This window comes from Callorhinus ursinus, unplaced genomic scaffold (assembly GCF_003265705.2).
Source record: "Callorhinus ursinus isolate GAN/ISIS: 27379988/994484 unplaced genomic scaffold, GSC_fseal_2.0 scaffold34, whole genome shotgun sequence".
Classification (NCBI taxonomy): domain Eukaryota; kingdom Metazoa; phylum Chordata; class Mammalia; order Carnivora; family Otariidae; genus Callorhinus; species Callorhinus ursinus.
The window spans coordinates 14,876,069-14,903,526 of NW_027397096.1; the positions used below are offsets into that span (position 1 = coordinate 14,876,069).

The 27,458-nt window shown below is 50.4% G+C and overlaps 1 protein-coding gene and 1 non-coding gene across 7 annotated transcripts in view; one reads left to right on the forward strand and one right to left on the reverse strand.

The window, feature by feature from the left end:
• The window catches only part of MSI2 (musashi RNA binding protein 2), a 389,166-nt gene that overhangs the window by 315,713 nt on the left and 45,995 nt on the right, over nt 1–27,458 (reverse strand). The gene's annotated exons all lie outside the window — the stretch shown is intronic.
• On the forward strand, nt 18,848–18,921 carry TRNAE-CUC (transfer RNA glutamic acid (anticodon CUC)). Its single transcript has one exon. It is a non-coding gene; the product is annotated as a tRNA-Glu (tRNA).

Below are 27,458 nucleotides of genomic sequence, written 5' to 3' on the forward strand. Positions count from 1 at the left end.
AGTGTCCGTGTAAGATGAAACATTTGGAAAACTGGTTGGCTTTGAAGACACTCCTGAATCAATCCATGAGACAATGACCCAAATCCGCGACCCCTTGGAGGCTGCCCCAGAGCAAAGCCCCCCCACCACCCCGCAGGAGCGGCTGTGCCTACCCGCCTTTCCCAGGAGCACGCGGGTGACGGACAGTTCTAAGAAATACCCTATAATCTGCATTTATGCCATTTGTGTCTTTGATACAGAAAATACAGATATTTGCATCATTTATTTTAACATGCATGATTTTCTTCTGAAAGCCACAAAGAGAAAGAAAGTCTGATCCCCAGCCCCCCCACACCCCCTGCCATTCCCGCCCCCCCTTCTTTAGGAAGACTCAAAACTTAAGCCTGGCACTCTTGACAAGCCAAATTGATCTGGAAAGGATCTTCACAGGCCAGTTGCGTTAAAAGAACAAATAAAGGACTCTCCTTGCAAAGGCGACAAGGAAGACAAAGGCAAGCGCATCTCCTCCCCTGTGGCTGGCCTCCTAGAGGGGATGGCAGGGGGTGTCTGAGGGAGGGCAGGAAGTCGCCCCGCGAACTGCTCATCCCACATTATCGGCCTTTGTGGTAGAACTCAATGGTGCACCCTAAAACCGCAGGCTTGAACAAAAAACCATGCCGGGGGCCGAAATGAGGAAGAGAAGTTTACTCGCCACCAGGAGGGAGAGGCCTGCAGGCTGGGGTGGCTACCCTGGGTCAGTGAACGAACAAGGCAGAGGCCGGGCTCTGAGTTATGCAGCCAGCAGGGTCCCCGGCAAATGGGACGCAGGAAGGGTTCCAAGGACTGCCAGCCACTTAAGTCTTTATTTTCGCTCTCACGGACACCTGAACACAAATGTGGGCATGGAATGGCCACACGTCCCGTATTTCCTCATCAATGAACTCCAGAGGCACCAACACGGCTGCGTGGCCGGCACATCGTCTCTGCCTTGCCCACAGGCCTCCTGTTTGCCCAGTGATCAGGGCTCCCGTGACTCCTTGGGGACAGAACACAGCATATAGGTTCTCGCCACCCCTCACCCCCTACAGGGTGGGTTTATCATGCCCACTCATCCGAGGAGCAACCCGAGCCCAGGGCGACTGCCCTCGACCCCCCCAGCTCCTCCTGGACCCCTGGGTCTGTACTCTCAACCTTCTTTGCTACACACTTCAATGGCCTCTGGCTGGGCTGGTCACCTTTCTCTTTGGACGTTTTCCTTTCCTCAGCCACTCAGCCAGCACTCATTGGTTGAGCACCTGTGCTATGGAGAACAGTGTTCTAGGCACTGAGAACGCAGTGCAGTCAAGATGGGCAGGGGGTTCTCTCCCAGGAAACCGATCTTCGACGTGGAGAGGGACAAAAGGATCAAAATGGACAAAATCGGTCGAGCGTGACCGTGTGTGAGTCCACAAATGCCGACAAGTGCTCCTCCATCAGCCACAGGGAGCCCACGCAGGCTCTAATTTCCCCTCCCTTTCTCTTAACTCAAGACCCATCTATGCCTGGCCGCCCCTGCCACTGTCCCTTCTAGAGAAGCCCCAGCACGGTCCACAGGCGATGAACAGCTACAGGATGCTCCTTGCTGTCGAAAACAGCCCTCACACAACCACCACCTGGGGGCCCTACAGTCCCACCAGGAAAGGGCTCCCTCCCTGGTTCTTTCCCTATTCCCACCAGAGACATGTCCAGAAAGATGATTCTCCCATTTGTCTATCTGACTAGAAACAGTGTCGGGGCGCCTGGGCGGCTCAGTCGGTTAAGCGTCTGCCTTCAGTTCAGTCATGATCCCGGGGTCCTGGGATAGAGCCCCGCATCGGGCTCCCTGCTCAGCAGGGAGCCTGCTTCTCCCTCTGCTTCTCCCCCTGCTTGTGCTCTCTCTCTCTCTCTGTTAAATAAATAAAATCTTTAATAAAGGAAGGAAGGAAGGAAAGAGTGTTGACCCCCATGTCAAACAAACCCCAAACCAGTCAGGGTCAAGCTCAGCCTGGACACCTCTTGCAGCACCAGCCCCACACTGTGACTCCCTGCACCTGCCCTAAGCTCCCCTCCATCGTCAAAACTTGCTGGCGCTATCTGCTCACCCAAGGGGCATCATCTAATCTAATACTACCCTTCCATAACTTAAACACAACCCCCTGTAATGGGTCTTCTGAAAACCATACCGACAGCAAACATTCAAAAGCCTTGACTCCAAAGGCTTGAGTGCGGGACATCCAGGAGACTGGCAGGGAAGAAATGGAACCAGGGTCTTGAACAAAAATAACACAACTTTAGTTTATGAACGATTGGTAAAGGCAATAGCTCATTTACTCCGCACACTATAAGGCACATAATGTTATCCGTGTGTGACAGATAAGAAAACTCAGAATTTATCCCTTATTTATTAAATAAGGAGGTTCAGAATTGAAATAATTTGTGAAGGAACAAAATCGGGATTCAGATCCAGGACCTCCACCTTCCAAGCTGCATCACTTTTCTGCTCTACCCTGTGCCATACCATGTGGTAGGAAATTAAATCCATACACATTTTGTCCTTGGCAGTAAGGTGTATTTAAAATATACCTGTGTTTTTCATTGAGATGATGGAGTGGTAGGCAGCAATTAAAACTGTGGTTTTACAACATCTAACGACATGTAAAAATTATTATAAAGTGCTATTGAATGAGAAAAGCTGAATACACACACACACACACACACACACACACACACACCCTGGTATGATTCCAATTCTGGCTTTTTTCCAATTCTGTTTTTAAACAGACATGTACACACAAAAATGATAATACACCAAAACATCAAATTGTGTTATCTCTAAGTAATGGGATTATGAACTTTTTTCTTTATGCTTTTCTATATGCGGTACAGCTTCTGTAAGGAGCAGGCATTCATTCTCTAATTTGGAAAAAAATAATAACCATTACTTCTGGAAAGACAGAAGCCACAGTTTTGGCCTGGCAGCAGGCCAACCCATGATATGAAGTCAGATCCCTCCCCCAACCCAAGTCACCGCCCAGCCGAGGACTGGGCAGCGGTGCCAACACCAGCCGCTGGGTGCCAAGGGGCCCCCCCACCAACAGCCGCCAGGGAGTCTCGCCACACCTGAGCACCATGGCTAGCCAGCGACACGGGGGCAAGTGCCTTCCCGAAGGACAGAACCCCACCTCTGGGACACCCCAGCCACAGGGGTTGGAGACTGAGAAAAGAAAGTGAAGAATATGGGGTGAGAGCTGAAGACAAAACTGCCCTCAAAGACAAGACGATTTCTAAGCTGTGCCTATTAGCATGGACCCCACCAACGCCACCAAACAGCACCAGCGAGACATGACCCCAAAGGGGTTCCTGGTGTCAATCCTAGATCACAGCCCTGGAAGAACACGAGCAACACTGTAGGGCCTTAGAAAAGAAAACAAGGTCCCTCTTAGCAAGGGCGGTGTCCCAGTCCAATTAGAGGGCTTCTGTGTAGCCAATGTCTCCGAGCCTCAGTTTGCTCATCTGGAAACCTAGGCTAAAAAGTTGAGCCAAGAAGATAATTTTACGAGCTGAAAGAAATCGTGGTAATGAAGTTCCAGGGGAAGCCAGAAGCAATGCTGTGAGGACTCTCAGGCCCTCTGCAGAGGCCCACATGCCTCTAGCCAAAAACTCTGGCGGGGTACTTGGAAGCAGACCCTCCAGCCCCAGTCGAGCTTCCAGAGGACTGCAGCCCTGAATCACTGCTAACTGCAGCCTTCCGAGTGACCTTGAGCCAGAACCACCCCACTGAACCCAGTCCACATTCCTGACCCTCAGATGCTCTGTGAGATAACACGTTTACTATTTTAAGCTGCTAAATTCTGGGGTAATTTGTTACAGAGCAATACATAACTAATTCAGAGTTTGGTTCCAGCGTAGAAGAGCTCAACAAACTCTTGGTTTCAGCTCAGGCCATGATCTCAGGATCGTGAGATCGAGTCCTGTGTCAGGCTCCATGCTCAACGTGGAGTCTGCTTCGGTTCCTCTCTCCTTCTCCCTCTGCCTCCCTGCTCTCTCAAAATAAATAAATAAATCTTAAAAAAAAAAAAAAAAGAAGAGCTCAATAGACGATTCCTACGACATCTCTTCAATCCCTGTATGTCAAAACAACCATAATATGCAACACTGATTACTAACAGCTTTAAAAAAAAAAAAAAAAGCCACTGCATTAATTGCAAGATGCACCCAGAGTGGAAAGGTTTTCAAATGCTGAGTTTCACCTCCACAGCTGTTCCTGTCAGTCTTCCCCATCAGTGGGACAGGCCTCTAGTCGCTCAGGCCAAAAACCTTGGCCTTACTCTGGATTCTCCTTTTTCTACACTTGCCACATCCCAGTTTTCAAAGCATCCCCTAGGCTCTAGCCTCAAGACATAATCTGGACTCGAACTACTTCTCACCACCTCCCCCCCCCCACCACCCCGTCCCTGGACAACTACGGTGGCCTCCGAGCTGGCCTCCTTGCCCTCACCTTTGCCCTTTTGCAGTCTGCATGCCACGCAACAGCCGGCGGGCCTTCTAAGGTGTAATCCATCTCTTATCAACCCTCTGCTCAAATCCTACTGTGGCTTCCCCCTTACGTGCAGAATAAACGCCCACGTCCTTACCAGGGCGTCTGTGACCTGGTCTTCCTGCCTGTCCAAGCTCGGCACCTTCCACTAGCCCCTAACTCCGTCCACACCACCCTCCCTGCTGGTCCTCATACAAGCAGGCCTCTGCCGCCAGGGTTGTGCCCTCCACCTGGAGCACTGTCCCCAGAGAGCACTCACAAGGGTTTCCACACAAACGACATCTCCCAGTAAAGGTCCTGCCTGACGATCCTACCTAAATCAACACTTTCCTCCCCCTCTCAGTCTCTATGCCCTTACTCTGCTCTGTTTTTTTCATAATTGACATATTATATTCATTTCTCTTCATGTTTCATTGTCAAGACACTGTGAAGTTCACTGCAGCATCACCAGTGCCTGAAACAGCTCCTGGCACAGAGAAGGTGCTCCTTATTTACGCCAAGAGTCAGCAAACCTTTTCATAAAGAGCCAGACAGTACATCCCTTACAACCTCCGTTGCAACTACCCAACTCTGCTGCTGTAGCACGAAATCAGGGGCAGATGATACGTAAACAAATGAGTGTGGACGAGTTCCAATAAAACTTTATTTATGAAAACAAGTAGTGGGCCACACGTGACCCTCGGGCTATACTGCGCCAACCCTGACATACCTCATTCATTCATTCATTCATTAAACATATATTTGCCTCTCAAACATGACTGTTTTCCATCTTCAAGCTGGATAATAAGGGAAGGACGGATGGAAAACACATCTTAGGGCTCTGGGCAGAATTCAACAAGAGCTCTCTCACAGTGAAACGCTTAATAAAAACCCCAATGGACAACAGGCTGTCTCATCATTTTCTGGGGTCTTTCAGCAAAGATTAGATGCTCTCATCCAGTTTAGGAGGTGGCTATTCTAACGACAGGGCGGTGGACCAGCTCACTTCTTTCAGAGTCTCTTGAGGACTGCAAGGCAGGGCCAGGTCTTAGTTCTAGCATGTCCCACCTCTGCTAGAACCACACCAACCAGTTATTACATTCTCCACTTCCGGAGAAAATCTACGATTGATGCTTGCTAATTTCTCAAGGACGGGGTCAGGGGTGAGCTGGGGGGGTTCAGGAGGACATCAATGCCCCCAAAATACGTCACTGATGGATTCCCGTGCAACGCCGAAGAACAAGCATGAAAATAAACATGCAACCTGGCAGCCAGGCTACTCGACAAAGGCTATGCTTATGTTAAATTCACCACCAAGAACAAAGGTGGATACCTACAGGGCACTGCTTAAAAGAAAAAAAAAATGCACATGCTCAAGTCTTTCTGCTTTAATTGTCGCTAAATTCATAGTTCGGTGTCTCCTACCAGCCTTAGCTTGTTTCTCTTCCCAAGTCCTTTTGCTCCAGCTCAATCCATTGGAGGAAACATTTTAATGAGATCTTGGAGAGTGCTGCCTTCAAAGGTGCTCCCCAGCCACCCTACCAGTCCTCAGGCAGCCCCGAAAGCTGAGGCCCTGTGCACACTCACCTTCGGTGGCCGCCCAGACAGCCCTCCTGGGGAAGCTGTGAGGCTTGCCATTTTTAATCACCACCTACCCAGATGGCAGGGGACCCTGATGGGCTGTTTCATTTCATCCCACTCTCAGATTTTATCAGCATTTTGCCACTGTCAAAGAGCAGGGAAGAAACAGGAATCAAAAAACGCTTTCATTCGAGGGTACCTCTGACTTTCTAAACCCACTCTCAACTTTGGTTATCTTATTTCAAACTCAGAAGAAACTCAAGAGGCAGCAGAGCAGAGGCTTAAATCTCCATCCACCCATGTGTTCTGCAAATCTCTACTGTGTGGCCACGGAGTATGTGGAGGGGTGAGGGAGGATAGGCCTGGCTTCCCGGGAGGGAACGGGGGGTGAACGGATCTCCACGGTACCATGAGGAAAAGTGAGGTACAGAGAGGAGTGAAGTCACCTTCCAAGGTCAAGTGGCCAGTGAGGGTGACGCCCCCACTGCCAAGCCAAACAGATAAATGGGGGCCGGGCCAGCCACGTGGTAGCTGAAAACAAGGGGAAGTACTTTATCATTTTCTTAATCTTCTGGAGAAGTACGTCAAGCCTAAAAGACAAATCTTTTTTTTTTTCCTTACTAAAAAAAAAAAATTGTTTTTAAGGTACAACCACACCCTGGCTAATTACACCAGAATAAAATGGGCTTGGCAGAGCAAGACTTAGTCTAAGAAAAATCAGAGCTGGAGGACAAGGGGAAAAAGGATCAAATGTTATTGTGAAATTTCCAAGGAAATGGAAAAACTAATGCCAGAGAGGGCCGCCCGGGCGGCTCAGTCGGTTAAGCGGCTGCCTTCAAGGTCCCAGGGTCCTCAGATAGAGCCCCACATCGGGTGCCTGCTCAGCGGGGAGCCTGCTTCTCCCTCTGCCTCTGCCCCTCTCCCCACTCGTGCTGGCACAGGCGATCTGTCAAATAAATAAAATCTTTAAAAAAAAAAAATGCCAGAGAGTAGTAATTTGCTAGTAATAGGTGAAACGTTTAGGCTGTCCATATGTGCTAAAGGCACAATTCTTTAGGGTCTTAGGTTTACCTAATTCATTAATCCTCCCTGCGATCCTCTGAGGAGGAAATATTATCATCCCTATTTTGCAGACGAGAAAACTGGGGAATAGAGAAGTTAAATAATTTGCCCAGGGTCACACAGCCAATAAAGTGACAGAGCCAGGATTTGAGACTTCACTGTCTGACTCCTAAATCCATGCTCTTAAGTATTACACTGATCAGAATTCACCTCGGTCTCTCTCAGAAAGTTTTTGCATTTTTCCAGCAGCATGAAATCTTTGCAACCTCCTTTTTATTTGTGTGTGTGTGTGTGTGTGTGTTTGAAGTATTTTTTACCCCCATTCTTTGCACAAGGGCTCTGAGATGACTAACAAAAAGAGACATAAAACAACAAAATTAAAATTTAAAACAATCATGCACATGGCAAGGTATGTTATTCATACACCAATAATTAGGCTGATGACTGTTCACATCTGGTGCTAAGCTTCCTGGCAGCCCAGGTAAAAAGGGCAACATGATCAGTTATAGAACTGTTTTCATCAAAAGGAGAAAAGCTGATCAGTTTCTTTAAGAGAACCAAACTTTCTTATTACTAAATTTCCACAGAATTTCTCACTGAGTAATATGAAAAGGATACAATGAGGTGGTAGACAAATGTCCTCGCTGACATTTTCCTTGGTAGGATTTTAAAAACAAGGTTGTAACACTAAAAAGCAAATCAGGAGAAGGCAATTCTATAAACAACTGGGGTCAGAGTGGGAGGATGTAGCTTTCTGGGGAGACAACATCACCGTAGATGCTAGAGTGGCGTAAAGTTACAAAATCGAAAGAATTACAAAAAACTTTATAAATAAGCAGATCATTGGGAGTGACTGATGTGCCTTCACTGCTCTAAGACAGGGGAACACAGGACAGTGAGGTAAGTGAATAGAAAGTAAGTTTACACACCAGGCAGCCCCGTGAAATGGGGCTTCAGGAATCACTAGGGCATCCACGCCCACATCCCTACAGCACAGATGCATCTCCCTGGGTTTTCAGGTCTCGATTAGCGGTGGCAGAAGGAAAGCCACAGCCATCTGAATGATCAGCCCCAACGTGGCTTACCCACGGTAAGTGACAGTCTACTCATGCCACATACTCCCTTCCGTGACATCTCAACTCTGCCACTGAAGAAGCAACTGGAAACTCAAGTTCCTACCCCCTCAGCCCTGCCCATTTGCCGGCTCAGAGGACTGAAGAAACAAAGTGTCTGCATTTGGTTCAGAGTTCTTCAAGAAACTCCTTGGAGACAGAGATGGGCAGACTGGACAGTGTGTCCTGGGTCAGTACTTCCAGAAGTCTCATTATTTGGTTTCAAGTGCTTTGAGACACAAAGACACAGAACCTCTTTTGAGTTAGGAACCGAATGTGATCCAAGCCTCCATTTCACCAAGAAAAGACATCAAAGTCTTATTCCAGGTCACGTGCACTAGAAACTCGAACTCCAGGGTCCCCACCTCCAGCCTGGGCTCCTTCTAGCACATTATGATGCTGCTTTGAAACATGAACCCCAAGTGTGTTTGAAACTCCCCCTCGTCTTCAACGCTCTATTAGGATAGAGACCAAGGACTCCTAGGGCCTGGGGATGAGGAACACCTGAGACAAAAGTCTTACCAGGCTCTGAATCATGCAGGTGTCCTTCACCTGTTTAGAAGGCAGAAATGAATTGAGGCTTTTTGGAGCACAAGTGGGGCGCAGAGGGCAATCAAGAGGCACAGACACGCTGTAGGCAACATGCCCCCAACCCAGAACCCAGTCACAGGAAACCACGGCAGCGCGGAACACGTAAGCCCATAGCTTTCCTCTGCACTGCACACCTTCTGTCCAGTTTGCTGACTGAAAGAAGTTGGAAACTCTACCATCCACCCTCCCAAGTCATTATTCAACAACAAACAGGAGCTATTTTTAGAACTTTTTCCATGAAGGCGCCATAGGCAAAGGCCACCAACCTCTGAGACGCAGGAAGGTTAAACAAGGCTATCTGGCAAAAAAAAAAAAAAAAAAAAAAAAAAATTAATAGGCAAGTTCCATTTCATATTCCTCTGCTCAACACAGCTTCTGATTTTATAAATGGACCTTAAAATTAACAGGAGGACAGGCAGCTTTTCCCAGGAGCCTCTGTGTCCGTTCTGCAAAATTACATAACTCAGAAAGCGAAGGCTCTGATTCGATTATGCTTTCAGCAGCCTGCTGGCTGAGCCGAACTCACTGTGCACATCGTCGGCTCCCCGAAAGGGACTCAAACACGGAGAAGCCAGGCAGGAGAGAGGGAAGCAGCACAAACCCTTTTTCACTAACTCATGTAAATACATCTTTGAGAAACCTCTTTACACCTTCAGTGACCCCCTCCCCAAACACCCAGACTTACTCCCCAGTAAAACCCCACCATGTGTTTCTGGCCCACCCACACTGGGTGAGAACTGACAAATTTTGGAGCTTGGGTTCACCATGTTGTCCGCCCCTAATGGAAGTTTATACATGCCTCCCACATAGGGGCATCATTAGAAGGAATCAAATAATTTACTGTTGAACACTCTGAGGTTAAAGGACAGAACATGCTCTTGGGAATGCAAAATATTACCATTTACCTTTAAAAAAAAAATTTATTTACTTGTCTTTTACAACCAAGCCAAAGGAAACACAGCTTTTTCCAAATGTAGTTGGAGGTGCTGAAAACCTCTTTAGTAATCCCATTTCTACAAAATGTAGAGCTGTTTTGCAGGAAAAAATTCAAATAAGCCCCTGGAGTCGTCTTCCTCTGCAGGTGAGGTAACTCGCGTTCCCAGCATCCGCCAGGTATCTCATTCCCCGGGGGTACCTCCCACAGCACAATTTCTGGGCACACACTCGTTGCTGTCCCCCCTCCCCTCCTGCCCATGACAGGTCTCCTCTCTTATCATCCACAAATCTTGAAATGAGCTTAGATTCCTAGCACAGGGCCCCGAAGCCAAATGAGTGAAGAACCACCAGCAAGATAACCAAAATGCACTCACGTAATTTGGCAGAATATATCAAAAGCCCTCACTCCCCCCCACCCCAAACACACAAACTTGGACCCAGCAATTCCACCTAGAGGAATGTCTCCTCAGGCAATAATCAAACAAGTGGGTTTTTAAAAGGGGGGGGGGGTTGGGGGAGGCTATCAAGGGGCTTCCCTGTCACACTGTTTATCCAGGCAAAGCTGAGCCACCCAGCTGTCCAACCACAGAGGATTAAAGGTTATATCCATACAATGGAGCGTTCTGCAGCCACTGAAAACGTCCACGGTGAGGTGTGTACGCAGAGTGAACATGGCAGGCAGAGCAAGTTAGAAACCGTGTATAATGTGATCTAATTTTTTAAAGAGAAATAGATGCACATTCACGAGGCCAAAGAAGCCAGTGTGAGAACAGCTATCTGCTGCATGATTCCAACTAGATGACATGTTGGAAAAGGTAAAACTAGCGAGACGATAAAAAGATTAGCAGTCGCCAGGGAGGGTGTGGGGATGAATTTTTATAGAGTGAAAACACTGTATGATATTTTAATGATGGCGACATATGCCATTTTACATTTGTCCAAACCCAAAGAATGTACACCACCGAGAGTGAACCCTAAGGTGACCTACACACGTTGGGTGATTGCGATGTGTCAGTGCCAGTTTGTCAATTGTAACAAACGTCCCACTCTGGTGGGGGCATGGATGATGGGGGAATCTATGCAGGTGTGGGGATGGGGGAATAGATGGGAAATCTCTGAATCTTCCTCTCAATTTTATTATAAACCTAATACCACTCTAAAAAATTAAGTCTTGGGGCATCTGGGTGGCTCGGTCGGTTAAGTGTCTGCCTTCAACTTAGGTCATGATCCCAGGGTTCTGGGATAGGGTCCCGTGTCAGGCTCCCCGCTCCGAGCGGAGCCTGCTTCTCCCTCTCCCTTTAATGCTCCCCTCATTGCTCATGCTCCGCCTCTGTTTCTCTCTCTCAAATAAATAAAATCTTTAAAAAATAAAATTTAAAAATTAAGTCTTAATTTTTTTTAATTTTTAAAGAGAGGAATACATACAAAGTTGCATCTATAGTTACATTGGAGTGCCTAGAAGGAGAGAAATATAGACAACAGCTAGCCAGATGCATGGACTACAGAGACAGGTAAGAGCTGATACTGGTATTTTGGGAGATTTTATCAAAAATCTTTTTATGATATGTTACTTTTGAGCCCAGTGTATTTTTTAGAACGTGAACTTTGCTGAGGACAACGGGCAGTAAAAAATATTAATAAAGATGGGGCGCCTGGCTGGCTCAGTCGGTGCAGCATGTGACTCTTGATCTCAGGGTTGTTAGTTTGAGCCCCACACTGGGTGTAGAGATTACTTAAAAGTAAAATCTTTGAAAAAAAATATATTAATAAGGAAAATGAGAAAAAAAAACCTCCCCCTACCCCCACGAACAGCAAAGCCTCTGCATACTGAATTCTAAGGGGGGGGGGGGAGGCAAGTTCTCACCCATTCCCGGAAAAGGCAGTTTGGCTCTCCCCGTGGAGACTGAAAGAACTATCTATTTGCAGTCAAGGGCAAATTTCTGGTCCTGAGCAGAATGAGGAGCCTGTGCTACAGGTCCCCCTTAGCTGGCTCTACTCACAAACCAGGGCCCTCCCAGCACAACCCAATCAGCCAGTGACCTCAAGGGCATCTCGGAGAAGCTCGGGTTTTGTGACATGATTATAAAAGCAGCTCCTACTATAACTGTTGAAACAGACACAATCAATCCTCAGTTTTGTCTGCACTAAAGCTCAGAGAATAGATCCTCCCCCAAACACACACACACACCCCACACTCCTCCTTGATGCTGCAGAAAAGGCGGTGTTGAGTGTGGAACACTTCTGTTCTCAAACTCTGATACCTATGCACGAGTCAGGTGGTCAGACGACAAACTAACCAATCATAGTAGCATTTCCACAGTCAGGGCTGAAAACCACACATCCCAGCCCTCCTCCCCAGGGACTGCCCTGGGGCAAGAGAAAAGGCACCCACCCACTGAGCGGGGTATCAGAGTTGGGTCCCTGCAGGGCACAGTGGCTGTGCAACCTCAGGCAAGTCACCCTACCTCTCCGGGTCTCAGGTTTGTCATCTTTCTAGATACTGGACAAGATGATCGCAAAGATAGTTGTTACTCTAGATGATCTGTTTCTGTGAGTGCTGAGGTCCATTTCATACTCAGGAAAACACTCAATGACCACTGAGATTTTTTCTTTTTTAATTCCCACATCCAATCACTTTATTACCCTATCAAAGATGCCCCAGGGATGAAGCACACAATTCCAACTCTGTGACAACAAGAAACCTCAAACCACTGCAGTTAAGACAAGGCAGAGAGTCCTTCCAAATGCTTCCACGTTCTCCCACAACTTCGCCTGAACTGCTAAGCACAACACCCCAAGCCTCCATGGAGGCAGAGGAGCCCAGTGGTTAAAAATTCGGCTGCCTGAATTTAAATCCCACCCCTCCACTTCCTGGCCATGCGATCCTGGGCAAACTACCTAAGCAGCAGATGCCTCAATATCCCCATCTATAAAACAGGGATAAAATAAGTACCTTCTCATCAGACCGTTGTGAAGATCAAATGAGCAGAAATAAGCAGGCATTTAGCACGAAGTCTGGCACACAATGAGCCCTTAATAAATGTTAATAAATGCTAGCTGTTATTATCCATTCATCCAATGGACTCTCACTGTGTATTTATTCTAACAGTGCCAGTTACTCTTGAAGACTCTAAGGGAACACAAAAATGTTGAACAGGACACAGTCCAAGACCTTTAGTGTCTAGTGGGAAAAAGCCAACGTGAACCAGTAAATACAGGTCCATGCTACCTTATCCAAAGCTCTTGGGCCAGAAAGGTTCGGGTTGAGACGTTTCTGTTCAGACAGGTAACAGGTGCACGTGCCATATATATCATGGATTACATAGCACCCAGCACCCCTCTCTTCTTCCCCCGCCCCACCTCCAGGGCCTGGAACAGCACTTGTGATCAAACACTTTGGGATTTCTTCAGCAAAACACTTGTATAGACACATTAAGCCGAGATCGAGGACACTACAAAGAGTCACAAGACAGTTCAAGTCAGATTTTACAGCTAAATGAGTTGCCAAAGAAGTTCTGGTTTTCAGAGCTTTCTGGATATCAGAATTGCAGATTAAGGGCCATACAGTAACAAGGTATTGGGAGGTCTTCAAATAAAGCAAAGGCAAACCACCAAATGGGGGTGACAGAAAAGGCTTCACCAAAAAGGCACCATTTAAGATGAAACTTGAGTGGGAAATAGGAGCCCCAGTGAACTAGGTGGGGCCAAGGAGCCAGGGGATGCCAAAGCGGGGAGGTCAGAGCCAGCAGAGAATGTTCAGAACCGGCAACAGGTCGAAGGGCCCAACCTCAGATGTGTGTGCAGCAGGGGCAAGAGGAGAAACTGAAAATGGGGACAGAGTCAGATCCTGAATGGCCCGGGAGCCCTGAAGACCTCCCATCGGTGCCCACGGGCCACCCGGAAGGCAGTTTCGGAATCTGAAGCAGGGAGAACAGGATCAGATTTGCATTTCTGTGAAATCCCCCTGGGTGGCCGCCCAGTAAACAGACAGGAAGAGGGAGAGAGGGAGGAGATGCCTGGCCAGGAGGCCATGCCAGTGGTCAGGGAAGAGACAATGATGCCAACGCAGGCCACGCAGGGGGTGAAGGAAAGGGACAGCCCCTGCGAGGTGCATACACTCACCTCCAACTGTGCTAAGGAGGGTAGTGTCAGACAGCCCATACTTGTCCCAGGCAAGGTCCCACCGAGTCCCTCTTTTCAGAGGCTACGTTCTGATGTACCAAGTGACAAAGGGACAATTTTAACAGCACCAGATCTGAGCTGCAGCAGCCCGAATCCTTACTCCCTTTCCCCTCCCGGTTACAGCTGGTTAGCAAAGTACACTGGTCAGGTGCACGTGACCTCAGTCGGTCCCGGCACCTGCAGCTCAGAAGTCTGAGAAGATCCAGCAGTGGGTCACAGAGGTGGGTGCAGCATCTGCCACCCGTCCTTCTGAGCCACAGGGCTGACACTACATTTGCCAAGCAGGGCGACCAGGAGATACTAGAGGTGAAGGTCCAGGTCGGGATGGAGCAGGCCTCGACTGACCGTGAGGATGACCTACAGCCATCCACTCGGACGTGGTCACTACCCTCCCCCGATGAAAAGCAAAACTAACTAAAACAGAACACTAGCCTGAAGCCAGGGAGGAAGAGGAGCTATTTCAGGGTAATGGGAGAGCTCCGAGCGGCCATTTGGGAGACGGCAGCACCAGTTTTCCCTCCCACCCCTCAACTTACCTGCCAATTCCTCCAGGTACTGAAAAGCCGAGGGCTGAAAAGAAGGGTCCAACCATCAGAGAACGGAGAGGATGTGATGGAGCAGGCCAAGGAACACTCGGAGGAACCACTTAGTGACTCAAAAGCCCCACCTGCCACCCCTACCCCAGGCTTGGGGCTCCACACACAAGACCTCCAGATCCTTTAGAACAGGGACCACCCGTTTCTCCTTTTAGCGTCCTAAAAAAAATCCCCTGAGAAACTGGGCCATCCCCAAGAAGAAAACCATCTCAGGAGAACCTGTGGGAAGAATGCTCCTTGTAGAGCAGGAACAAACGGGGGCGATGAGTAATTGATGAGCACGCGCGCGCACGCACGAAGGCGAAGCCTAGAGAGCGTTTCACATTAGCAGCGCTGGTGCAGCCCATAGCCAGCACGCGGTCCACCTGGAGGCCTCTCCTGACCCCTGCAGGGGCCGGTGGTTTGCGGGCTCCCATCTCTCTCTTGCCCTCCCCACCCTGGCAACTGGGAAGAGTCCCTCCCGTTGAGGCCACAAGGCGCTGGCTTGGACAAGCGCCCTCCACACAGCCACGGTGGCCCCTCTGGGGGCCCGAGCCCCAGCACTGCCAGGGAAGGGGTGCCCGTGAGAGCAAGCGCACGCTCCCCAACGGGCTGCTGGGGAAACAGCGAAGGCCTCCTCTGGAACTGGGAACTTGGAGCTTTGGCAGCATCCACCCAGTGTCCAGCTGGCCTCCCCATCTCCCTCCCTGGACGTTTACCAAGCTCCATCAACCCCGGGGGCAGGGAAAACCCAAAGTACTTCTCCGAAAGCGTGGATCTCCCAAAAGCCCAACGGGACAAAGCGATGCTCTCGGTCAAAACCCTGATAAAGTTTGTCTCACGTTTTTTTTTTTCTTTCCTACTTCCCTACAGGATTTGGGACCTGCGCCTTTGAAGAGTCGGTCTGTGTCGAAGAGATGAGGAAAGAGACTTAACACTTGACACGAGGGGGTGATTTCTGGAGCAGGGTAGGGGGCTGGTGGTGGGGAATTCTTGGGGTCAGCTGCTTTTGTTTTATGACCTTTTATTATGGACACTTGCAAACGTTCACAAAAGTAAAGAGATGAATACGATAAGCCCCCTGTACTCACCACCCAGTATCAATCGTTACCAATCACCACCCAGTATCAATCGTTACCAATGCATGGTTCATCTTGCTTCACCTACCCCCCCACCCCCAGCCTCCAGATTATTCTAATCAATGGCTTCCTTCTCAACCTGTCTTTACCCGACATGACACACAACTCCCAAGTGGGCTCTGCTCCCTGCCATGCGCCCCTCACACTGTCACCTGGAAACCCTCCAAGTGTCCAACTAATCCAGAGACCTACGACCTTCACAACCGGGTTTTCCAGCTTGAAAACAGTGCGGGGGTACGAAAGAGCGGATACGCTTCTGCGCGCTCTGAGAAGCTGTTATCAACAGCTCCCTTGCAGGAGAAGGAAGAAAACCCAGGACTTCTCAGGTACCCGGGGCTCTCCTGGGTGACACCTCAGTCTCATAACCAAGCTCAAAACCCCACCTACCACTGATGCCAGTGAGTTGCACAGGGCTGGCTGTTTATGTTTGATTAAGGGCTGGTTTACGTTTCCTCAGGGAGTTTTTATTTCTATGCTGTTATTTCACCCCTAAAATGTACAGTGCCTGAATTCTTCCGCCCTGTTTGAGTCAACCCACTCCCCCCTCCTCCTAGTCTGTGAATGGCCAGAAATAGTTTCCATTGTCATTGACTTAAATTTCCCCTTTGATGATGGGAACAAATATTTTTCTTGCCCTTTCCTGAAACAGGAATAAATTTTTTCCATTCAAGTTCTTCTAATCGGACTCTGCAGGCCAAAACCTGAGCAGAAAGTGCAGAGGACACCCAAAGAGAAGAGACGAGGTCCGTCTGCCTCCTGCCCTTGGGGCTGGAGGAGCTGGCATCAGCAACCTGCTTTGTGGCCACAGCAGGCTGGATCCATTCCTGAATTCTGCTCTCACAAATATGCCCCGAGCTCTGGCCTAGGCTCTGTAGGTACAGCTGCAAACAAGACCAAGCCTGACCTACCCTCATGGAACTTAAAATTTAAAACTACAGCAAAGCTTCCCAGCCCAACACAAAAGAATGTCTTTGGAGGCTCTTCCAAAAGAACAGCCAACAAACAGCACGGCCCTTCCTCCTATGACCACATCTCCCTCTCCAGCTCACCTCCTCTCCCCGTGTGCTCCTTTAGCACAAATTTGAGGGCTCCCCAGGGGAGCAGGCACAAGCCAGAAGACAAAGCACCCCCCCCCCACCCGCCCGCGGGGAAATCTGCAGGCCTCATCCAGGAGAAAGCACAGAATGAATTCTGCTATGACAGAGCTCCGTGTCTCCAGAGAAGCTGGCTCTGTTTCCATAACTGATATTGTGGACGGAGCACTAGAGAGCTGGGACGTCACAGGAGGGTGGGGTGGGGGGCTTCCTTGGATCGCTTTTTCTCCTTCCCTAATTCTGATCTAATGTTCTGAGTCACCTTGCCAAGCGAGGCGAATGGCGGCTCTCAAAGTGTTTATAATTACCATTGCTATCTGCTTGGTGGTGCACAGTAATAACAGACAGATTAGGCCTGGAAGCCACAGGAGTGAGCTCAACAAGAACACGGCTTTCTCAGAAGCTGAAATAAGAGGCTCCTTCATGGTCACTCTTCCCAGCCTGTACAGGGCCAAGCCACGCTCAGAGGGTTCAGGGATACTCAGGGTTCACTGAGTGCCCACAGACTCCAAATCTATGGCTCCCCATTATAGCCCAGAGTAAGGGAACCAGTGGAATGTCCTTGCATCCTCCCCACCTTGGTCCAGGCGGGCTGCATGCAGAACAGGAGGGAGGAAGAGCACCCGGATGGAAGTAGGGCAGCGTGGCAGGGAATGGGCTAAGGGGAGACTTAGATGCCCCTTTTTCATGTCCGGGGAATGACCTCAGGGCTCAGGCAGCTGCCAAAGCCTTTTTAGGTCCCATGTGTCTTCCTGTTCCCTGCCCGGGCCACCCTCCGCAGGGCCCCTGCCTAGTTACAAAGACAGCGGGAGTCTGCTGAGTATTTCCTTCTATCTGCACCTTAAGCTGGGGACCAGAGGCATCCCTCTACACGAATCGCCTATTTCAACGAGAAGAAAGCAAAGGAAGCTTAGGACTCAGAATTCTGGAAGAATTATTCATCCCCTTTGGGCGTCACTTAGCTCTTTGATGAGACTCTAAGAGTAGGGACCCCTGACCCTCCCCAGCTGTCTTGCAAACCAGCAAGAAATATCTGACAGTGCCCCCCACTCCGCCCCGTGCCCTCCCCTGAGGCCACTCCAAACAGCCCCGGCATACCTAACGATCCCCTCTGCTACCTTCCTACAAATTGGCTTGCACCTGAAGGAAGTGAGAGATCACCCCGGCCCCGGATTCAGGTCCCCATATCAACGCTTAAATAAAAATAACTCTCTCCCCTCCCCCTGGAGAGACACGAAGCTGACCATCCCGGTCCCCACAATAGAGCCAAACGCCATACAGATCATTCTCCACCCAAAGACAGCTTTCCAGTCCTCTCCAGAGAAAACACTCCAAGAAGTATTGAACAAGAAGGCAGACTGCAAGTGTTCACAATTGCCCTCAAGTCTCAGAGTAATTGTGTTTCTTTCGATCGGAACACAGTTCAGCAGCGAGTGTCCTGAAGAGTGGCAGGCGGCAGCCTGGTGACCACTTGAAGGAAGAAAGCATTCTCCTTCCAGCGCAGCGGAGAGCAAGACAGAGCTGAGGGAGGGGCTGGCGGGGAGGAGCTGGAGGACTTGCACCCGCAACCTGTCTGAGGCCAGCCTTGAGGAGCAAGGCCCCAGTCCCTCCGAAAGGCAGCCCCGGGAGGAGACCCCGCACTGCCAAGGACCAGCAGCGTGGCTGGAAGGAGCTGAGACTTACCCCCATCAGAAATGGGCATCAAAAACCCCTACTCAACGGGGCTCGGTTTTGTTGAGGACGGAATCGGGCAGATGCATCCAATGCACCGTGCCCAACACCAGTCATAAAGCAAGCTCATGATAAAACTGTCTGGTTGAATCGAAGGCCCCGTGGATTGCCGGAGTCACCATTCTGACCCAATGCCTCCTGATTCTCCAATGCAAATGAAAATGCCCCTTGAACTGAGGTAATACGGTTTCCAGTGGGAATCTGGGCGTTCAAGTTCCTGTCCTGGCTGTGCCGCCAAACCACTTGTGGGAGCTTGGAAAGGTCCCTTCGCCTTCAGTCTCAGTTTCCCCGGTGCGCGCTGAAAGAATAACCATTTAAAGATCCTAGGGGCGCCCGGCTGGCTCGGTCGGTAGAGCATGAGACCCTCGATTTCAGGGTCGTGAGTTCAAGTCCCCACGTTGGGCATCGAGCTTACTTAAAATAAGTAATAAATTTTTTTAAATAATAAAAATTCTAACAGGGACCCCCAGTCTCCAGTGACAGCACAGGCTTTGGGTATTTCGGAACACCTTCCTCATGACCATGTGAAGAATGATCTCAGCCCACCCGGCCAGGAGGCGCGGTTCTGCATAACCACCGGCCACCCTCTCACCAAGCTTAGAAGGTGGCGCCACCAAGGCCGTAGCTCCCACGCCCTCTGGTCCCTTCAGGGCCCACGCACCCCACGGCGGAAGGCCAAGGCTGGGCAAAGAGCGAGCAGTGGCCTTGCACTTGCCCTTCCTCAAGGCTGGGCCCAGGAGCCGCAGGTAGCACACGAAGCCTCGTGGAGAGAGCTGTTTCCCCAGCCAGCTTCCCTGTTCCTCTCCTCCACCAGCTCCATAACCTACATTAGGACATTTACATTTAACAAATCAGCCACAGAATCCTAAGGAGCACAGATGTTCCTGCTGTGCAGCATCTTCTTTGCACTTAAAAGGCAAAACAACACAAGAAAACACAGAAGGGGAAACTTGCAACTCAGACATTCCCTTTTCTCTAAGACCTGGATTCGGGGACAAGCTTTAAGTGCTCTGACGTCTGGCTACCTTTTCTCCCCAAGCTCCCGAAACCCAAGACCCCCACAGGCACCTTTTCCCACCCGGGTTTCAGAGAGGAGGTCCCCCCACGTCGTTTCTGCTCAAGCTACTCACGAACAAGGCCAGCGCCCTCAAAGCCGTCCAACCGCCGAGGTCACTGGCCTCTGCGGGTCCTCCATGACAAAGTGGAGGGGAAGAAAATGATGCTGGAGCAGCTCCCCAAGGCCAGAGCTGGGGGCGACCTCAGAAGTAAGGCAAAAACCCCTAGACTGCCATTCAGAACACTGTCTCTTGAGGAAGACGCAGATAAAACCAGCAAAGAGTCTAGAATGTAAGAAAGGCTCCAGAAGAACACCCAGTGGGGATGCCCACGCGCCAGCAGTGAAAACCCTCACTGGACCTTCTACCTCCCCTTCGGCGTCCTCCTCGCCGACCTGCAATCCTACTTTAAATCCCAGCTTGGGGCACCTTTCCCAAGACGCACGACAGAGGCCACGGGGCTCCACAGCCCCACGCACCCTGGACTCCGTGGCTGCCGGCTGCGTGGCCTCAGGAACGAAGTGCCTACCTCAGCGTCCTGACTCCTTTGTCTGTCATCTAAGTCCATTTCTATCCTATCCACTCCGTGTGTCAAAACTACAAAATGTGATCCAGTCTTAGAGGGCAGTTATTACCAAATTATGCTAATAGTGCTAATTGAGATTGTCGAAATTCTTTTAGGCATTAAGGCTTCTTTGTGCATATATTCTGCCTCCCTGATGGGACTGTAATTTCCCCCAACGGCAGAGGTTATGTCTCTTTCTTTTTTTCAAAATGCCACACATCACAGTCTCATTTGGTGGCGGGGGCTGAAGAGGTGGCAATGGAGGGCAAGCCCGCTGCCGCCCCACCTGCTGGCCTTGACAGGCATGACTAATCGAGTGCGTGCTCCTTCCGCTGATCAGCAGCACTCTGGTAGGCAAGCCACTTCCAATCAATCAGACATGGCAGAGGGGAAGCAAAGGGAAACTAAACCCCTAGTCTAGAAGGTAACCAAGAACTCTGACAAGCACAAGTCCCAACTGTTGACAGGCACTCCAAAAACACAGCCCACCTACACAGATGGCGTTGGGGCACGCCTATGACCGGTGGAGACAAACAGCCCGATTTATCTACCTTTCTTTTTTGCTGCCTCAAAGCCTTTTGAGAAGATCAGCAGGATGTAAATTATTAAATTATGATGCCTGGTGTCATATCACTAACAAGCAGTCTATAATCTCTGACACAGGAGAAAGGGAACAAAGGACAGAATTTGTGATGAATCCATAAAACTGGACCCCACGCTGTCACTCCGATCCTACAGCTGCCTCTCAAATATCCCCACAGTCAGATAAACCTCCCTCCCTTGCTTCCTGCCTATCCAAAGACTAGGGATGTAGAGGAGAGGCAACCACAAGGAAAACGAAGCAAAGCATATGCTTTTCCAAAGCCAAAAGCAGGAATGACCCCAGGCCTCATCCTCCTGGGCTTGTAAAGGAAAGAGAGGCAGAGATCTCACTCGGAAGGTCCCTCTCAGTTCCCAGAGGTTGAAGGATGGTGGATTTATGACTTTGCATTATCTCCAACTACGTGCCTTCCAAATAGATCTCTCTTGTCGTCACCGTTGCAACCTTGGGCTGACAATACAACAGGACATCGGCTGTCTTTCGAGAGGCACGTAACAAGGCCACAGTGTAGTCACAGGCTGCCCTTCTCTGAAGAACACCTCCATCCACTCGGTGGGCCCTCAGAAACTCCGTCATAATGATGATGATGACAAATGGCGATTTCAAAGCCCTCTCCTGTTTACTGTCTAGAGGCCTCTCAATACCCCGTGTGAGTCTATATTCACATATCCCGTGTACACCCTCCACCATGGCAAAGACCTAATTTAGACGGAGGCAAATTAGCTCCGTGGGGTGAAATGCATTAACCAAGTCTCCCAAACAGCACAAATCTAATTAACTGAAAATCAAAATTGCAAAGCTGCCGAAAAAGATTTCCACGGAAGAAGTCTCCTAAGGACTGAAGAAAAGTTGTAGGCCATGTGACCTGCCTAATCCAAGTCTCACCGCTAAACTGGGATAAACGCTGTTTGGGTGTTTGGGTCTGTTTGCTTTTCCACTCATGTTTGTTTTCTCTAGATCACCTTTATCACCAGTGGGCTTTAGAGAGCTTATCTGGTGCATGCAACAGCCATAAAAAGCATCCTTTCCGAGGAGTGGGCTCAGCCTTCAAAAACCTTCAGTGCTATGGGAAATAAGAATACCATTTCCAGAAAACTGGGCTGAGAATTCCTCTTCTACCCACGCACATCTGCCCCACCTCCCCCATTAGAGGCTCATCTCCACACAACCTCCAGGACCCTGAGGTGTTAGAAGCAGTGGAATCTAGTGCCGTGCACTCTGGGGTCCCTGTGGTCCCCCCAATCCCTGACACAGGTAGGTGAGCAGGGCGTGGGGTCTGCCCATCACTCTTCTGACCTGCCCCATGCAAAAGACAGCAGGACAGTCACTGGGGTAGGATGGGGCTCCTTTTCCCTCCGAAGCCTATGAGTTCCTGCTCTTAGAAAAAGAGAGGACCGGAGCAGTTTCTGTGCCTTCTACCCCCACACCACACCCTGCCATGGCTCCCCACTCCCCGAAACAGTGGTTCTCAATCCTGGTGGCAACTAGAAAAAAAATTGGGGAGATTTAAAAACAAACACAAACACAAGAACATAAAACAAAGCCCAGGCCACACCCCAAGCCAAGTAAATCAGAACACTGGGAGGGAACCACCCGTCCCCAGCCAGGCGACCAAGGCGGAGAACCACTGTGCACCAGGCTCTAGACCTGAGGGCTTCTCAAACTTGAACGTGCACCTGAATTTCTTGGAGATCCTGTTGAAATGCAGATGGTGACTGAGCAGGTCTTGGGTGGGGCCTAAGATTCTGCATCCCACAGAGGGCTCCCTGCGGCCCCTGCCGGTCCAGAGACCATTCTCTAGCTGCAGGGCTCTAGAATCAAAGTCTAAACTCTCTGGCTCAAGACATCTACGATCCGACTTCTCTATTTTTCCTTTTCCATCTCTTGCCCCTGCCCAACTCATTTACCCCAAAATGCATACAGCTCCCAAAATACACGGTGCTATTTCTCTCCTTGGTAGCTGTGCACCTGCTATTCCCTTTAGTGGGAAAGCCCTTCTTCCCACAACTACTCCATCTCCTAGAAAACTCCTACCATCTGTTATAGGCTGAATTGTGATCCCCCATCCCCAAAATTCCTAGGTTGAAATCCTAGCCCCATAGCACCTCAAAATTAACTGTTTATTATAGAGGTGGAGAAAGAATCTTTAGAGAGGTAGTTAAGTTAAAATGGGGTCATCGGGGTGGTCCCTAATCAGGATGACCGGCCTCCTTACAAGAGGAAATGTGGACCCAGACACACACACATACATGCACATGTACAGAGGGAAGACACGGGGAGGACACCTACAAGCCAGAGAGAGTCCGGAACGGACCCTTCCCTCCCGGTCCTCAGGAGGAAGCGACCCTGCCCACCACACCTTGACCTCGGGCTTCTGGCCTCCAGAACTTATAAGACAATATAATCTTCTGTTGTGTAAACCACCCGGCGTGAGGTGCTTTGTTAGGACAGCCCCAGGAAACTAACTCACCTTCTTTCCAGACCCAATCCAGGCACTGCCTCCTTTGGGAGGTGGCGCGGAACGGCCCCAGCAGGCCCATCACCGTGGCTACCCTTTGTGGCTCCAGCCGTGGCCGCCTGTCCTGCCATCCTGCTTTTCGGACTCCCCACTCCAGGTGAGCTCTCGGGGGGGGGGCTGGGACCCCTCACCCCCGCATCCAACACCCCCCCGCCGCCCCGGTCCAGGGCTCGGGCACCTCGCACGGTGCAGGGCACAGGGAAGGTGTCCACAGATGTGAACCAGACTGAACTGCAGGACATCAGGCCTCACCTTGCAAGCTGTCTCTTCGGGCCAGGCTCCCCTGCTCGCCAGCATGGGGGGGGAAGGGGGACAGGGAGCACCCTGCAGCCTCCCCAGTTCTGGTTTCCCAGTAGGCAGCCAAGAATGATCACTGTTTTGAGCTGGATTTTGTTTTTTATTGTGTGTGGTTTTTAAGCCACCATATTGAAATGCAAACTGCCAGGTGTTAAAAATGTTGCCCCCAGCCATGAGGGGCAGCTGGTTTCTACAGACTAGCATTTATCACATTTGCAGTAAATACACAAAAGGTCCCAATTCAAAACCAGGAAGAGAAAGTAATCCTTTTGTCAAAAGGCAGTGGTAACTGAACGCTGGGCAGGGAGGGATCTGAGCTGAAGCTTCCCGTCCCGGGGTTATGCAGAGAGAGAGGAGAGCAAAGAACATCAGATGGGCACATTTTAACCGTGTGCTCTACGACCGAGCCCTTGCCTAACCCCACTGCATTTAAACTTCGCCCCCATCCGAGAGCAGGGCTGGCGCGTCACAAAAGGAACTCCACCTTTTGCAAAACGGAACTTTTACCCCTTCTTCACAGCTAAGATGGTGGCCTGAAAACCTGTGCCTTAAAGGAGGATCCAAAACAGGTCCATTAATTCATACGAATATAAAATACCGAAACCCTTCCTGTTCAAAGAGCAGAGAGGAGAGTCGAGTTAAAAGTTACAGGGCCCTCCACACCGGTAAGGAACAGCTCAAGCACCTTCCTAGAATTTTTGTTTTTCCTTTTCACACAGAACCTGAAATATGAAAGGGTCACTTTTTATTTGGGGTCGATTTATACTCCGAAGACTGCAGGGTTTGCTCTTTTGAAGGTTACGAGGCTGGCCAGCCTTGAAACTCCAGCACAGCGTTTCATCCCTGGGCTGGCGCCTCCCTTTCCAGCTGGGCCCCCAGGGAGCCTGCGGCCTTGAATCCAGAGGTCTGTGCCCACCGGGAGCCCCCCAGACCCCACCAGAGCAGGTTTCCTCCACTTGCTCCTTTGAAAACAAGAGATTTGGGCAGGGAACGTAGAGAGGGTAGGCAGGAAATGCTACCCAACCCGACACAGGCTTCAGATTTAAGGCACTTCCCTTCTTGCGAAGTTGCCTTCAGGCACAAATAAACCATAAATGAATGCAGTTCGGTTCCCCCAGTCATGGCGTTCTCGGTGACTCTGACAGCAAAGCCAGGGGCCCCCCAGCAGCACGCTCCCCAACACGGATGAGGGTGCGGATGCTCCCACCATGCTCTGCTCCCACCTGAACTCAACAGTGGCCCTTCCAGATGTGAGCATGGCAGCTCGTCTCTCAAGAGAACAGATGTCAAAGATACCACCGTGGCTTGAGTTCTTTTTTTTTTTCCTTAAAGATTGTATTTTATTTATTTGACAGAGAGAGCACACCTAGGCAGAGCGGCCAGGCAAAGGGAGAGGGAGAAGCAGGCTCCCCCTGGAGCAGGGAGCCCAATGCGGGGCTCGATCCCAGGACTCTGGGATCATGACCTGAGCTGAAGGCAGACGCTTAACCACCTGAGCCACCCAGGCGCCCTATGGCTTGAATTCTCTCCTCCAGCCTTCCCACCTCTCTTGAGCCAAGGGCATCATACCACCAATCCTCAGTAGGTCGGACCTCCTAGAACCTCCTAGAACCCAAGTGCAGGGTCTCTTACCGCACACGAAACTGCTATAATTTCCGTCTTTTCTCTCTTTATCCTTTGCAAGATGGGATTTCAAAATCCAGGGAAACCTGCTCCTTAGCAAAGAAGCACGTCTATCCCTGAGCTATTCAAGCTACTCTCTAAGCACCCCTCTATCATGTGCTAAGGGGGGACCACAGACATGATGCTTCGTACACACGCACAACTGGTCTCAATGGCCAAAACTCCCCTCGCCTCAGTGAGCACCAGCTACCAGGGGAATGGGCCCGCAAGCCCGATTTTCTGCAGACCACCACCCAGCACAACAATAGCAGGAGTCCTACCAGGGCCACTCCTGACCGAGCATCTGCTGTGCTCTGGGCACTGCAGGAATTTGACTTGTGTTACACAGAAACTCGTGGAACCCTCACGGCATTGAGAGGCAGGCATCACCACTCCACTCGATAAAGCTAGCTATTGGTTTTATTCTTACTTTCTTTTTTTGCCTTAATGTTATTCCTTTTATATTGAGAAGAAAACTGAAGTAGAGAAAGAACGAGCAACTTGCCCAGGATCCCCAGAGAATGAAGCAGCAGAAAAGGGATTTGAACTCAGCCCTGTCTGACACCGAAGCTCCCCTTAGCAGCGCCCCAAAGCTTCTGGGCCTCTCCTTGTCCACCCTTGATCTGCATGGAACCCGGGTCGGGGAGAGAGGCAGGTGGGGTACTCACTAACAGCCACCACTGCCCTGCTGGGTGAACTGAGGCCTTGTGAAGAAGCAGAGTGCCCCTCACCCTCACTTGGAGGGAGAAGACCAGTCCCTTCGAGTGCCTCAAATACAAGAGGCCAAGGTCTGCGAGGCCACGCCTCTCTGCTGAGCTCGGCTCTTGGGCCTGCGGTGGGCAGCCTGCAGGTGCTCGGCTCCAGGCCCACCCAGGATAAGGAGCCGAGCGACACCTGCCCCCGGGGACGCCTGCGCTGCCGATCGGCAGGGCACAGCCCGCAGCACGTGATGGGTAGTCCACAGTGCCGAAGTGGGATGCAGGTCCAGGCAGGCCTGCCAGGCCAGGAAGGATGACGGAAGCAGGGCCATAGAGGGGCTGACACGCCCTTTCCCACCCCGACTTCCAGGCCAGCACCGGCTGCACCCCCCCAACCCCCCCCACACACACCCACGCTAGCGCACTCACTCACTGAAGCCCACGGCCCCTCCCTCCTCCCTGCCCCCGTCACCATGTGCGCCAGGAGGGAGGCTGACGCCAGTGGACAGACACTGCCCACCTGTGTCTCACGGCAGCAGGCCCAGGCTCTTCCCGAGTCTATTGATTACTAATAGCACTTCACTCTGGCCTCAAGAACCCTTCTGCCACCGAGTCGTGACTTCTCCCTCCTCCAGCCTGGCTGCCCTCCAGTGAGCCTCCCCTTCCCCAACTGCTCCTTCCTGAGCAGCTCGGATCTCAGGGAACTGACACGTGACCATCTGGAGCCGACACCTGCTTTTCTGAAAAGGAATTCCCCTCAAGGACGATCAAGTCACAGAGACTAAATCCACTTTTATATGTGCAAATATTTCCTGATGCTTATGGCACACACCTTTGCAATACCACATGCACCCACCCACACACACACACACACACACACACACTCACACACACGCACAGATTCATGCTTTATTATATAGTTTTCCCCATGGTAAGGACCTATAATGAGTGGCCAAGAGAGGTTTGAAGCCACTTCTTCTGCAAGCCCGTCCTGGAAACTGACCAGTGGCAGAGGGGAAGGGAGCTATCAGAAGGCCCAAAGCAATTTCCGAATAAACTGGCACCAGGAGGGCAGGATCCAAGTAACAGGAGGAGCCTGCTCTGAACACAGCTTCCAGCTCGTAGAAAAGAGAGAAGCACTTACAAGTTCCTTAGCCCCCAACTTGAGGCTAAAATTCCCCGTGACGATTAAGCTCAGTAGGACAGATGATCTATAGACTTGCTTATGTTCAAAGAGTCTCTGTGCAGTACATTTTAACTTATTAAAGAGCATTAACGTTTCTTTTCAAAGGCTTTCTCCAGTCCACAGACAAGCTAGGGTAGCATTTCCCGGAAGGATCACACAGGCTCCCAGCCGAGGACACGCTGTCCCCACGTTGTGACAAACACACAGGCCGCCCTCCGTTCGGGAAACCTGCCAGGTGCTAGCAGGTGACCTTGGACAAGTCACTTACCCCAGCACTAGGCTTCAGTTTCTTCGTCATGAACAGGGGGCAGTTAAAACTGAACAGATGAAAGAGCTTGGTACTCAGAAGGGAATCAGCAC